General features: G+C 42.0%; 1 protein-coding gene and 1 long non-coding RNA gene across 4 annotated transcripts in view; one reads left to right on the forward strand and one right to left on the reverse strand.

The window, feature by feature from the left end:
• Positions 1-13,339, reverse strand: part of PLPP4 (phospholipid phosphatase 4) — an 88,715-nt gene that overhangs the window by 59,683 nt on the left and 15,693 nt on the right. The gene's annotated exons all lie outside the window — the stretch shown is intronic.
• LOC310708217 lies at positions 847-5,959 on the forward strand. 2 transcript variants are annotated; one of them, XR_014526919.1, is made up of 3 exons: positions 847-898; positions 2,301-2,607; positions 5,901-5,959. It is a non-coding gene; the product is annotated as an uncharacterized lncRNA (long non-coding RNA). The 2 variants fall into 2 exon arrangements; XR_014526920.1 differs by lacking the exon at positions 5,901-5,959 and having other exon boundaries at positions 2,301-2,968.

Below are 13,339 nucleotides of genomic sequence, written 5' to 3' on the forward strand. Positions count from 1 at the left end.
ATACCGGAAAATATTTCAACAGACTTTCACAAAGGAAAGTCTGGCCTGTTTTTCTTTTTTTTTCTTTTTTTCAGTGAAAATAGGAAGGTCTTTGTATTTCATCCAGAATCTCCAGTCCAGAATACCATATGTAGGCTTCCAGCTATATATCAGTCATCAGAAACAAAATACTTACCCTGGTGTTCTTTCTTTTTGCCCTTTTCTGTACAGTTGGGCATAGAAATGTGTATTTGCTGAAGGCTATGAGCAAACATTTCAAATCTAAAGCTATGATACAGGTGCCAATAAGCCAATGGAACAATATTTGCTGACTTTTAGTGCTTTTTAATGAGACTTTCCCAGAGAACAGAGTTTTCAGAAATACCATTGGAAGTCAAGATTGCCACATTTTATAAAAATTGGTTCAGGTTTCTGTGCTTTTTATTTTATGCTTTGCTGGAGGACCCAACGTGAAAGGTTTTAGACTCAGACCATAGTTAAGGGACAGGCTTGGATAAGTTTGTTAGATGAACCAGTGAGGACAGATATCTGATTTCTTCCATATAATTGATGTTTCAATTATTTAACAATCAGAAGGTAGCTTTAGCATTTATTTCATCATATTCATGTTAGCTACTTCACACAATGCTCCCAGCCTCAGTCTCCATCTGCCTGAGGCTGTACCTTCTTACATAAACCTCCCAGAGAGTTTACCTCCAAAATATAGCAAGCCTCTCAAAAGGATATCACCACAAATTTAACTTGAGAACGTTCTAGAGGATAAGTTTCTCAAACCTTCCTTCCTCCCACAGCCACCTGCAAAGTGAGGCCATCTGTGAGAGGATGCACAGCAAGGCTAACTGAGGAAGACGATCTTAACAGGAAAGACTCTAAAGGATGGAAAAGAACATGTTAGCAGGTATCAAGCCTAGATATCAAATTTGGAAGTAGAAGTAGAGTCAAGGGACTCCATCATAGAGAGAAGAGCTCCATTTTGAGAGACACCCTTTGGTATGAATGAAGGAGCTATGATGGGCTTCCAGATGCACTTGGACTTATCAGCCCTTGGCCAAATGCCAAGGATGATGGGAACTGGAGTCCAGGTGAATCTGGAAGCCCATGGCTCCTCCGTCCATACCAAAGTGTGCTTCTCAGCATGGCCAATTGCCAAGTTGTAGTCCACATACCCCAGAAAAACCTTCCCCATTCCTAACATAAGGAAAAGGAGGAATAGAGGTTCCACTCATGAAAGATGTGGAGCAAGCCTTCCTTACTAAATAATAAAGATACATGTATTGTAGATTACTTCCTAATATAATCTGGGGTAAAGGTAAAGGTAAAAGTCCCCTGGATGGTTAAGTCCAGCCAAAGGTGACTATGGGGTGCGGTGCTCATCTCGCTTCAGGATGAGGGAGCTGGCATTTGTCCACAGACAGATTTCTGGGTCATGTGGCCAGCATGACTAAACTGCTTCTGGTGCACGGAACACCGTGACAGAAGCCAGAGCGCACGGAAACGCTGTTTACCTTCCCGCTGCAGCGGTACCTATTTATCTACTGGCACGCTTTCGAACTGCTAGGTTGGCAGGAGCTGGGACAGAGCAACTGGAGCTCATTCCAATGTGGGGATTCGAACTGCCAACCTTCTGATCAGCAAGCCCAAGAAGCTCAGTGGTTTAGATCACAGCGCCATCCGCATCCTAATCTGGGGTACAATACTTAGAGATTTTAAAAATTTTAAGCAGTTCATTTAAATGCTTTTCAATAAATTGAATAAATATATTACCAACAATTCCCTCCTTTTATTTCACTACTTAAACCTCACCTTTCATGCCTTGCAAATAACCACCATAAACGTTAAGGAACCTCTGCATCACAAAAGAAACTTTATGTCGCCTTCATGCATATTTAAAATACCACTTTAAAAAAAAGGTTTTTGAACCTCTTTCTAGTTCCTCTGCAAATAAATGACCGATATGAAATTCCTTACTGCCGCTTTGATGAAAAGCCAACCCAAAAGGAGGCCAGAAGCTGATAGTCAGGGGCATTGGTGAGGCAAGATAAGTACAAATGCCGGTGTTTATCACTGTCATCCTGTTTACCACATGGAAGTTGGAGGAATTCTATTAAACAGAACAAAATGTTGCTGACCAGTTGTGCTGCTCAAATAAACTGCTTTTATTTGAGCACAAAGACTCCCCAGAGCAGGGAGGCTGTTTTCAGGACAGTTGCAATTCATTAGTCTGAAGGGTGCAATAAAATAAACAGAATGCTATTACCAAAATATTAAGCTGGCATTGACAATGTCCCCCACTTCTACAGGGCAGCATTCTGCCTTCTTCGCCGAATATATAAAGATTGTGACAGATTCAATGGAGCAGAGAGTATGGACCAGCTTCAGAAGCCCATAGGATGAATGCTGAACGAACCACTGTGATGGCTACTAACCCTTATGGCTTCAGTCTTCCTCTGTGTCTGAATGCTGGTTGCTGGGAACCATAACAGCGGAGATGCTGATGCTGAGCTCAAGGTGCTGCTTGTGGATCTCACTGGCCTCTGGCTGGCCACTGTGGAAAAAGGATGCTGGACTAGATGGGCCACTGGCCTGATCCAGCAGGTCTCTCCTTATGTGAGTGCACACATTATGGTTTCTGTATGTATAGTCCCCACACAGAGGAGGCAGTTCATATAAATGGCCATAAGGTCAGAATCTGTTTGGACAGTTCCCAAGTGATGGGAGACACATCACACCGATTACTGCTGTGGACCCCTGTTCAAAGGATGTTTGAGGAGCTCATGTTTTGCAAATTCCACTAGAAGCTGTCCTAATCCACATCTCCTGGCCTAATGCATGGATCGGAATTCAGTCATCCATTAGGTTTCGCTCTCCTCCGGGCATTTCTGTTTTCAGGCAAAAGAGGCAGCAACAAGCATTTCAAAATGAACATTTTGAGATCAAATCCTTTAAAATGTTTATCTTGAGGAACAAATGTTTCCATTTAGATCTGAATTTTTCTTTTGGGTCTTCATAAAAACCTAAAAAATAATGTGAAAACTGGAGAGAACAAACCTATGAGTGTGCACGTGTAAAAGTGGCATAGCTTAGGAAGAGACTACTTTGTCCATGCCTACCCTGCTGCCTTCATATTTTCCTGGGGTGAGGAATCTGTGGCTACAGGTCCTATCGGTTCTGACCATTGGCCATGCTGGCTAGGGCTGTTGCGAGTTGAAGTCCAACATCTGGAGGGCCAGAGATTCCTCACTCCTGATATATATCGGAAGGGTATGAAGACAATAGATTCAGGGTGGGGAAGAAAGATGCTTGCCAGACCTGAGAGAAGAAAAAAACTAAATTCCAGCAACACATTCTATTTCAGGGGTGGAAAATTGGTGGCTGACACCTTCCCTGTCCTGACCCTTTGGCTGTTTTTGCTGGTACTGATGGGACAAACAAGAGCTGGGACTCAGATATAAGCTGCAAATAAAACATTTTAAATGTGTTGTAAAGTGCAATATACAAATGTGACACTAGTTGGCGACAGTCAGCTATGCCAAATTCAATGTATTTTTCAAAACATTTTTTAAAAAAGATTTTCACAGTGTTTTTTTTATATGTGTGTAGGTTCCACTCTGGAGAGCCACAGGTTTCCTACCCATACAGCAGTATTTGTTCTTCTGAAAAACCATTGAAGTCTAGAATGCAATTATCTAAATAATTAAAAGCATCAATAATTATCCTGATTTCCCCCACGCTTCAACAAATGTTCATCAAGTATACTTGTTGTGTTCATGCACTACAAAGGCTTATTGCAAACCGTAAGATTTATAGTTTGACCAGGCTGTTAACACAATTGCAAATCAAATTTTGGCTCCTGTGTCGTAAAGGGGAAATGCTGCATGATAAGTTTCTGAACAAAGTAATATTTAGTGTTTACTCTCAGTTTTGATTAACAGTCTATAAAGCAAACATGAGCCTCTATTGCCTTTGATTGTCCTAAGGGACAGAGGGTTCTTAATATTCAGCAAACGCACCATGCAAAGAATTTAAAATTCGTTTCAGAAATGAACAGATCTAGTACAGTATCTCATTTTTATTCTTAGCCACACTGTAATTAGGGATTGCTTTAAAAAAAAAACACCAAATATTAAGACAGCAGTAATGACACTATTGGGAATAGATAATATAGTTTGCAGTAGGAGGCAGTCTAGATGACAAAGTTAGTAAAGCATGGGTCAAGAATCCAGGAAGCCCAATCAAAACTAAATGGCAAGTCAAATGAGATTCAAAACATAAAAGCACATTCCAGGTACAGTCCAATGCTAAAATAGTACATTGCTATGCAACGACAGTGAGTGCAGCAGCTGTAAGAAATGGTCAAGAGCACCACAAAAAAGCAGGCAATGCCCGCTTCTAAAAAATGGGCGCCCAACAAACAAAGGCCTTAGTGGGTGCCAAGAGTGAGGGGCATGCCCAATGGCACTGTGGTGCCCAGTGGTGAAATACCGGGAACCTGAGTCCAAGTAAAAGTTCTATGGCAATAAACACAATTAAAAAGGTAAAGGTAAAGGATCCCTGACAGTTAAGTTAAGTCCAGTCACAGACGACTCTGGGGTTGCGACGCTCATCTTGCTTTACAGGCCGAGGGAAGCCGGCATTTGTCTGCAGACAGTTTTTCCGGTCATGTGGCCAGCATGACTAAGCTGCTTCTGGTGCAACAGATCACCAAAACCAGAGCAGTGCACAGAAACGCCGTTTACCTTTCTGCCAGAGTGGCACCTATTTATCTACTTGCACCTTTTTTTGGCGTGCTTTCGAACTGCTAGGTTGGCAGAAGCTGGGACTAAGCAACAGGAGCGGGGATTCGAACTGCCGACCTTCTGATATGGAAGCCCAAGAGGCTCAGTGGTTTAGACCACAGTGCCACCCACGTCCCTGGTTATATACAGTTCTCTGAAAGTAAATCTCTGGAACTTAACATGCATTGCACAATTTTACACTATAAGTTTATTTTAAAGTATGCCTCATTGTTTCACTCGAACTTACTACCTTAGAAAAGGAGCACCTTTGAAGCCTGTAGCCCTTCAATTAGTTGTTTCCTGTTCATATTAGATATGAGTTAGCTACAGTGATACCTTGGTCCTCAAACGCCTTGATTCCCAAATGCTGAAAACCCGGAAGTAAGTATTCCGTTTTTTGAACATTTTTCAGAAGCCAAACATGTGGTTGTCAGCTATTGTTTCCAGCCAAACATGTGGTTGTCAGCTATTGTTTCCAGGGCACCTGCACCAATCAGAAGCTGCACTTTGGTTTTTGAACATTTCAGAAGTCAAACAGACTTCCAGAATAGATTAAGTTTGGCGCTTTTGTTTTTGCTATTTATTTTGCGTTTGTGGCTTTTTCAGTTAATTTGTTTTTGTGACTGTGTGGAACTGAGTTCAGCTACTGATTGATTCAGTGAGTGAGTGAGTGAGTGAGTTTGTCAGTGAGTGACTGCAGAAATGGATAAAAGCCCCCCATCCAAACAATGACTATCATCAGTGCAGGTAAGAATTTATTATTATTGTTATTTTTATCATCTATTTTATAGTACAGTACATTGATTATTGCTTTCATTTTATGGATCAATGGTCTTGTTAGATAGTAAAATTCATATTAAATTGCTGTTTTAAGGGTTGTTTTTAAAAGTCTGGAATGGATTAATCCATTTTGCGTTACTTTCTATGGGAAAGTGCGCCTTGGTTTTGGAACGCTTTGGTTTTGGAACCAACTTCCGGAACGGATTAAGTTTGAGAACCAAGGTACCACTGTATTTAATTAGTCAGGTCCTTCTGTCAGGTAGGATCTTGAATTGTTCCTTTCCTCTTTTCAAGCCAGAGCAATTTCTCCTTCATTTATTTTCTTTTAATCTCCATTTGTTTCAGTTCGGTTTTATCATAGTTGTCGAAAACTAGTGTGGAGCAAACTCAACTGTAATTAAGGCTATTACTTCTAATTCAGTGGAACAACAGTTTTTATCCACTTCTTTTCTAACTCTCAAAGTAGCTTCCCCTTCCCAGAGATAGTGTCTCATTTGCAAAAGTTAAAACAAAGGATACAGTAATTGAAACAAAATATATCTTTGTCTATTTAAACACATATATAAAATTTTATATGCCTGTTGTCTTTGTCCATGGAGTAACGAAGGTCCGTATAGTTAAAGCCATGGTTTTCCCAGTAGTGATGTATGGAAGTGAGAGCTGGACCATAAAGAAGGCTGATCACCAAAGAATTGATGCTTTTGAATTATGGTGCTGGAGGAGACTCTTGAGAGTCCCATGGACTGCAAGAAGATCAAACCTATCCATTCTGAAGAAAATCAGCCCTGAGTGCTCACTGGAAGGACAGATCCTGAAGCTGAGACTCCAATACTTTGGCCACCTTATGAGAAGAGAAGACTCCCTGGAAAAGACCCTGATGTTGGGAAAGATTGAGGGCACAAGGAGAAGGGGACGACAGAGGATGAGATGGTTGGACGGTGTTCTTGAAGCTACAAACATGAGTCTGACCAAACTGCAGGAGGCAGTGGAAGACAGGAGTGCCTGGCGTGCTCTGGTCCATGGGGTCACGAAGAGTCGGACACGACTAAACGACTAAACAACAACAACCATAAAATTTTAGAAAAATCAAGGAGAATAAAAGGGTCCAAAGTTGTGGCTCCCTTATCCTACCTGGGTGAGCAGATAAATGGCTACAATTCACCTCTAGTTTTGATGGACATGGATCAAATGCATAACACACCCATTGGCCAGTCACATCTGTTAGAATTCCTGCTCCATGATTGCAGTCATGGGATTTTTGTCTATCACATGACGATGTATGTTTTGACTCCACAGAGTGGGAAGTGACGGATACAGGATGTTTGTGTTACTGTGTTCCATGAAGTGGGACTATTATCCTTTGTTCTTTATCTTTGCTGTCTGATGCTAGAGAAAGAGGGAGCCATGTTGCAGTGCTCTATGTGTGTTTATATGTAAATAAAGTAGATTAGCCAAAATGCTGAGTTGCTGAGGTCTGTTACGCAAGCTGCAAAGACTCTGCAGATCCCTAAGTGTGCCAATGTCTGTTGGCATCGGTCGCTGTAATGTTCGGGCTGAAGAAAGCTTTTGAAGCTCCCGAACAATCGACCAGGAGGGAGATAACATGCCAGTCAGGCATGTGTCTCTGCCAGGGTCCTACTCGAGAGCAGGATGAGCTCCTTACAACATCTCCCCTCCATTCAATAATGTGTTCCTCCTCTGTCAAATGGAAATTGCTTTTATATACTGTCAATCTGGCCAACTGACTCCACAGGTCTGGAGCAGTTACCAAGCTATGCACTATTTATTTATCTCCTCTCCTTAGGGAGGAAGGGAAGAGCTAATTTTACGGAAATCACTGGTGTAAGTAGGTAAAGGATCAGCACCCACTATTGAGTCAAATGCTGGGGAAATATTATAGAAACTAAATTGCACTGGGATACTAATTGGCAAACAAAAAGTTATTAGAACACACCTGTATTTTCTGCCAAACTTGGACTAGCGATCAGAAAGTCTGTCTCGCTTACATTTGTTTATTAAAATCAGCTTTCCAATGAAACACTAATTTGTCGTGCACATCCTCTCCTGGGTATCCCAGATGAATAAGTAGGAGTGACCTCAGAATGTTTAACAACGTTGCTTCTTTGTGGAACCTGACTCTGTATCATTTCAAACATGAAAAATTCATGGTTGCGCCCTGGAGATACTTTAAGGAAATCAGTAGAAATAATAAATTACTTTTAAAAGGGAATTTCAGTGGAGAAGGATTTGTCTTTGTCCTAGTCCAATGATACAGATAAGATAAAGATTTGCTATATATTCTTCCTTGTTGCTTTTAACGTCAAGGAAAATCAGCAGTTCAAAAACTATGAGTTCTAATTCTTACCACAGTCAGAAGCTTTCTGTGGAAAGCCCTGGAGAACGAACAAATTTTAAAAGTTTGTGCACACACAATTTATATCCAATAATCTGCTGATTTTGCGATTCACAATTTATTGTAATTTTATGCTGATCTTGATATCCCCATTAGTCTCGCTAGGGTATCTGCCATGAAATATACAATCCTGATACTCTGCTGATAAAGGAACATCAATTATACATTTACAAATGACCAAAGTTTGTTAAGGGATTTGGAAAGTTGAGTGTGAATGTAGATATTCCAAGGAAATGGATCCTTGCCACTGACTTACAATGTACTATGATAAGCAGGTAGGGAGGAAACAAAGGCTTTAAGCGTGTCTGTGGAACCCAATAGGCTTTTTCAGTAAGCCACCAGGTGTTCTGTAAATCAGGTTCTCTTCTAAGCACTACGGGAGGTTGTAGCTGCTTTTTTATGCTTTCTCACTCAGCAGATGGCTCCCAAACCAGGGCAGGCTTACCTTTCCCTAGGCTACGGCTGTTCTGCAGTGCAAGATCTCTTGCTCATATTCACGCTGCCTATATTTAATGGCCTAAATCTCACTGAGTGTCAAGACCCCTAAACAGAGGTGCCAACTTATGCCGTAGGTTGAAGGGGCCCATGGGTCACGTTACACGTGAGATGCACGAGTGTGACATCACACACACATTGTTGGATGAGGCCGAGCAGGGAGCCAAGCATGGTGTGGCTTCTAAGGCCAGCAGCTCATCCTCTCTCGCACTCGGCCTCCTTCCACAGCAGTAGCAGGAGGAGGAGGAGCCAGCCACACCGCCCAAGACAGCTCACCCCCCCCCCATGAGCTGGCACTGCTGCCCCCAAACCTAGATATTCTAAGGAAGATACAGAGGAAAGGAATTACACATTTGTCCCAACTAGAGGTCTTTTCAGCCCCTTCTCTGGCCCCTAATCTGAATATATAGCCCTTCTGCTTTTTTCTCACAAACTGAACCCCAATAACATCTCCATTCCTTGCAATATCATGAATTCTGCACATACGGACTTGACGAGGCTTTTTAAGACAGCACAGTAAGCTCCTTCCAGGAGGTGTCAACATTCCCAGCCTATTTATGGCCCTTCAGCTTACAGAAAGATATGGGTTAAAACCAGTATCAGATCACAAGTATTGCCACTCTCTGAAGGTGCATTGTAGAGAGTTCTCTAGCAAGAACCGGGTGGAATTTACACACATATAAAAAACTCTGGGAAATATTATTTTTTAAGGTTTCGAAAAATACATGGAATTTTGTATAGCTCACTGTCACCATCTAGTGTCACATTTGTATATTGCACTTTAAAACACATTTAAAATGTTTTACTTGCAGCTGTGTAAATGAGTCCCAGGAAACATTACAGTTAGTGTCATTGTAATTGTAATTAGTGTCATATAGTACTATACTGTGTCACTAAGTGTTTGTGGCTGAAGTGAGGAGTTTCCTGTTGAAATTCTGTTCTCATTTAAGAGAGATAAACTTCTTGTTTACCTAACTGTTCAGTGAGTCCTCACAGCTTTCCATGACAGTTTTTTTAAATATTAAAATAAAACATTTATAGGTACGGAATCAGCACATATTTTTAAATGATTGTTGCTCTTGCTGCGTTTGTCTAAGATCTACTCTGGATCAAGCTGAGTTAGAACAGTGATTTAAAACTAATTGTGTGTTGATTCTGTACCTATGAATGAAATGCATTTATTTATTTTAAAACCCTTCAGGAAAAAGTGTCATAATACTGCAAAATACTTTAAACAAAACACTGAAGAGAGAAAAATTACCTTTTCTGTCTTCAAAGTTGTGTGTGTGTGTGTGTGTGTGTGTGTGTGTGTGTGTGTGTGTTTGTGTCTGTGTGTCTCAATACTGGGAAAATAACCCCAGAAGAAAGGCAAATTTATAAATCCCACTTCATAGTCTAATAAAACACATTAATGTGATGGTGGGGGGTGGGGACTTTAAGATGTCAAGCAAAGCAATGTACAATCCTATAAATGTTTATTTTGAAATAAGCCCTGCGGTGTTCAATGTGGCTTACTGTCTACTGTGTTTAGGATTGCAAACATGCACATTACAGCTTTAATAATGGAGGATGAAAAGCAGTCTTGGAGGCACAGTAGATAGGAATAAACCATCACAATCCCGTAAGTATCTAAAACCAGATCATGGAGCTTAAATAAGTTTTAGCCCTTCATTCCAACCATGGGGCTGAACTGAATTTCATTTATTGAAAGGATAAATCGTGCAATAGCTGAATATCCACCCCTACTCAGTAAAATATATGAAGACCAATTACTCAATAACAAACCATTGAGCTAAACCATTGAGATGTTACAAGTAGCAGCCGCCATTAACCCTGATCAGTACATTATTCATTCTGGGCCCCTGACATTCAAATATTGGGAGGGCCTGCTGTAACAGGGCATCTTCTGTATCCATAGGGACTCTGTGCCTTTTAGAACCCTGCTTTTCCAGGGTTTTGAAATGTGTGGGGAGCATCGATGAACACAGAAGCCTCCCTGCTTCATGTGATCACACCCCACCTACCCCCAACTCAGAGAAGGTAACAAGGGGAAAGAGTGAGCACACTCATCCCTACAGCCCACTCTTAGGGGATTACTCTACCCAGCAACAAAATGCCTGACCAAAGCTTCAGAATTTAATTTGTTCTGAGAAGTACCAGAACTGAACAGAGCTCACATTTAAAAAATCCACTCCTAGTGACCTCAAGCTTTCTTCATTTCAGCAGTATAGTTTAGGGTGGACTGGGGGACGTCATTTTGTTGCTGCTATCGTTAAACAAATCAGAGTCAGAAATCCTTACTGATCTAATACCAATCACCCAGGGATCTACCGGCACATCCAGATCTACCTTCTGCCAGCCACTGACTTAAAAGGGAAATCTGGCTGACACAATGTGAAACCTTGCCCCACAAATTTTACTTGTGTCCAAAGATTTGCAAGAGCTTAATAAACTAGCTTCTCTTCTTATGAATTAGATAATGTTTGGTGAGCTCTTAAGGATGTGAAAAGCTCTATAGGACTGTTAAGTATCACTGTTTCAGATGTGACAGTAGTGAACCATTGAACCAAGATAGATACAGTTCAGTGAAGGGAAAAACTGATCAAACAAGCTCTTTGCTTTCCTTTTTATTGCCCTCTCCCCTTAGCAGTGCTATGAAAACAGAAGCAAGGCAAGATGTAATGGCTTTCAACGGTAGATATGGAGAAACAGGTGAAACAATTGTCCTAACCTTAAGAGCAGGTCAGAGTTGTGCAGCGATGGGGAATTGGACAGAGGTTGTTGGACTCCAACTCCCAACAGCATGATCAATAGTCAGGGATGCAGGAGCACAAGCTAGAGATATGTAACACATGGACCACACCAGGACCAGGTTCATCCCCTGCAAAGTTGTTCTTTTTCCTCTGCTTGAGCCCTTACCAATCACTGTGTGGCTTACCCAGACCACTCACACACCAGGAGTGTATGATAACCATGCCATAATTCACAAATAAGCATTACTACAGTAAATCATAACTCCTTTTCCCCTGTTGTAACCAAGTCTGCTTGGCTTCTTGGAAGCAAGCAGCTTCAGCGATCCAGATGGTAACTCAGCAGCCTGGGTGCTTTTACCCTCCAAGTAGGTCAGCCAGCCTGGAAGATGAGGCAGAGCACATCCCCGGCTTGCAAGCTGGAGCCTGACAACCGTAGCAGGGTCAGGATTACCCGTCGGTTCTTCTGTAGGAAACGCCCTATTCCACTTGAGGTGTCCTGCTGCCCACATTGTTCTCTCTCACCTTGCCCAGCATCTGATGCTGGTGGCAGAGAACTAGATTGTCACCTCACGAGAAAGGGCTTAACTGAACTCATTTGCTGAAAGAACAATGGGGGGTCACATTGCACAGTACTGCTCCATGCAAGGGGAGATCCTGATTTGCAAAGGAGGAGCTCTAATAACAACAGCAACAACAACAACACCTTTATTGTTATTGTACAACCTGTGTAAAATGAAATTAAACAAGCCTTCTCCCACCACCACTCAATCTCTTATCGAACAACACACCACCTCGCAAGTCAATTTCGCGATGTTATTTTCCGTTCAACAGCCTAACATCCCACAGATAGAAGCTATTTTTTAGCCTGTTGGTACGGCTGATTATACCTCTATATCTCCTGCCTGAGGGTAGAAAATTAAAGAGGTGATGGCTGGGGTGTGAGTCACCCCTCAAAATTTTTCTCGCTCTCCTGAGGCAACGATCCCCTGCGATGTCATCTAGCAGACTCAAGGGACAGCCCATGATATCATGTGCTGTATTCCCCACCCTCTGTAGAGACTTTCTGTCTGTGGCTGTCAGGCCAGCATACCAGACTGTGATACAATATGAAAGGACACTTTCTATTGTGGACTGGTAAAAGGAGTTCATCAGTTGTTGTTTAACATTATTCTTTCGCAAAACCCTGAGGAAATGGAGTCTCTGCTGGGCCTTTCTTACCACCTGAGTAATGTTGATTTTCCAATCCCAGGAATTTAAAGGAGGAGACTCTCTCCACACAGCCCCCCCCCCCAATATACAATGGGGCAGGTTCCCCTCTCTTCCTCCGGAAGTCCAACACCATCTCCTTTGTCTTACTAATATTTAGGTCAAGTTATTCTCAAGCACCATGTAGATACTTTTTGAACCTCCCCTATAGGTGCACAATGGGATGAGGCCCTTTCTCAACAGTTGCTGAACACATGTCTAGTGGGAATTATGACCAGCCTGGGTTAGGATATAGGAGCACAGCAGAAGGGCTGCCTATGAACTGTGGATGAGGCAGAGATAGTAGATGGGTTGTAGTTCCTTTAATTTCCTTGATCAAACCCAATGGGTGGGTGGGTGGGTGAGTGAGTGAAGGACAGACAATCCTTTTGGGGCACCTCTATTGTTGCTCGGGCCAGTCCTTGAATTTTTCTTTAGTGGGTTTGCTAACAAAATTCAATCTGCCTTGGATTCCTTTTCTCATCCCAAGTGTCAGGGACAGGCTGCCGGTTTTGGTGATGAAAGAAAACACTCTGCGCATGCATAGGCACTGTTCTTAACTTTTGCTGTACATACTCCAGAGCTCAGCCTGACAACAAATCTAGGGCTGCTGAACCCTTCTGCCAATTAAATTCAACTCTCCAAGATACACATCCTCTCCCAGAGTGCTGATCTGAGGCAGTGGGAGTGGGGAGAGAAAGATTCACTAGAAGGGTATCTGTATATCTGGAATTTTCCCATATTTTTCAGTAGAATCCTGCAACACAACTACATGGGAGTAGGCACCATTAAACTTGGGGGGACTTATTTTGGAGAAGAGATCATACATTGGTGGAGTAAATCAAAGGAACTTCTGCTTAAATATGCATAGGACTGGA

This window comes from Podarcis liolepis (genome assembly GCF_965112155.1).
Source record: "Podarcis liolepis genome assembly, chromosome: 5".
Classification (NCBI taxonomy): Eukaryota; Metazoa; Chordata; class Lepidosauria; order Squamata; family Lacertidae; genus Podarcis; species Podarcis liolepis.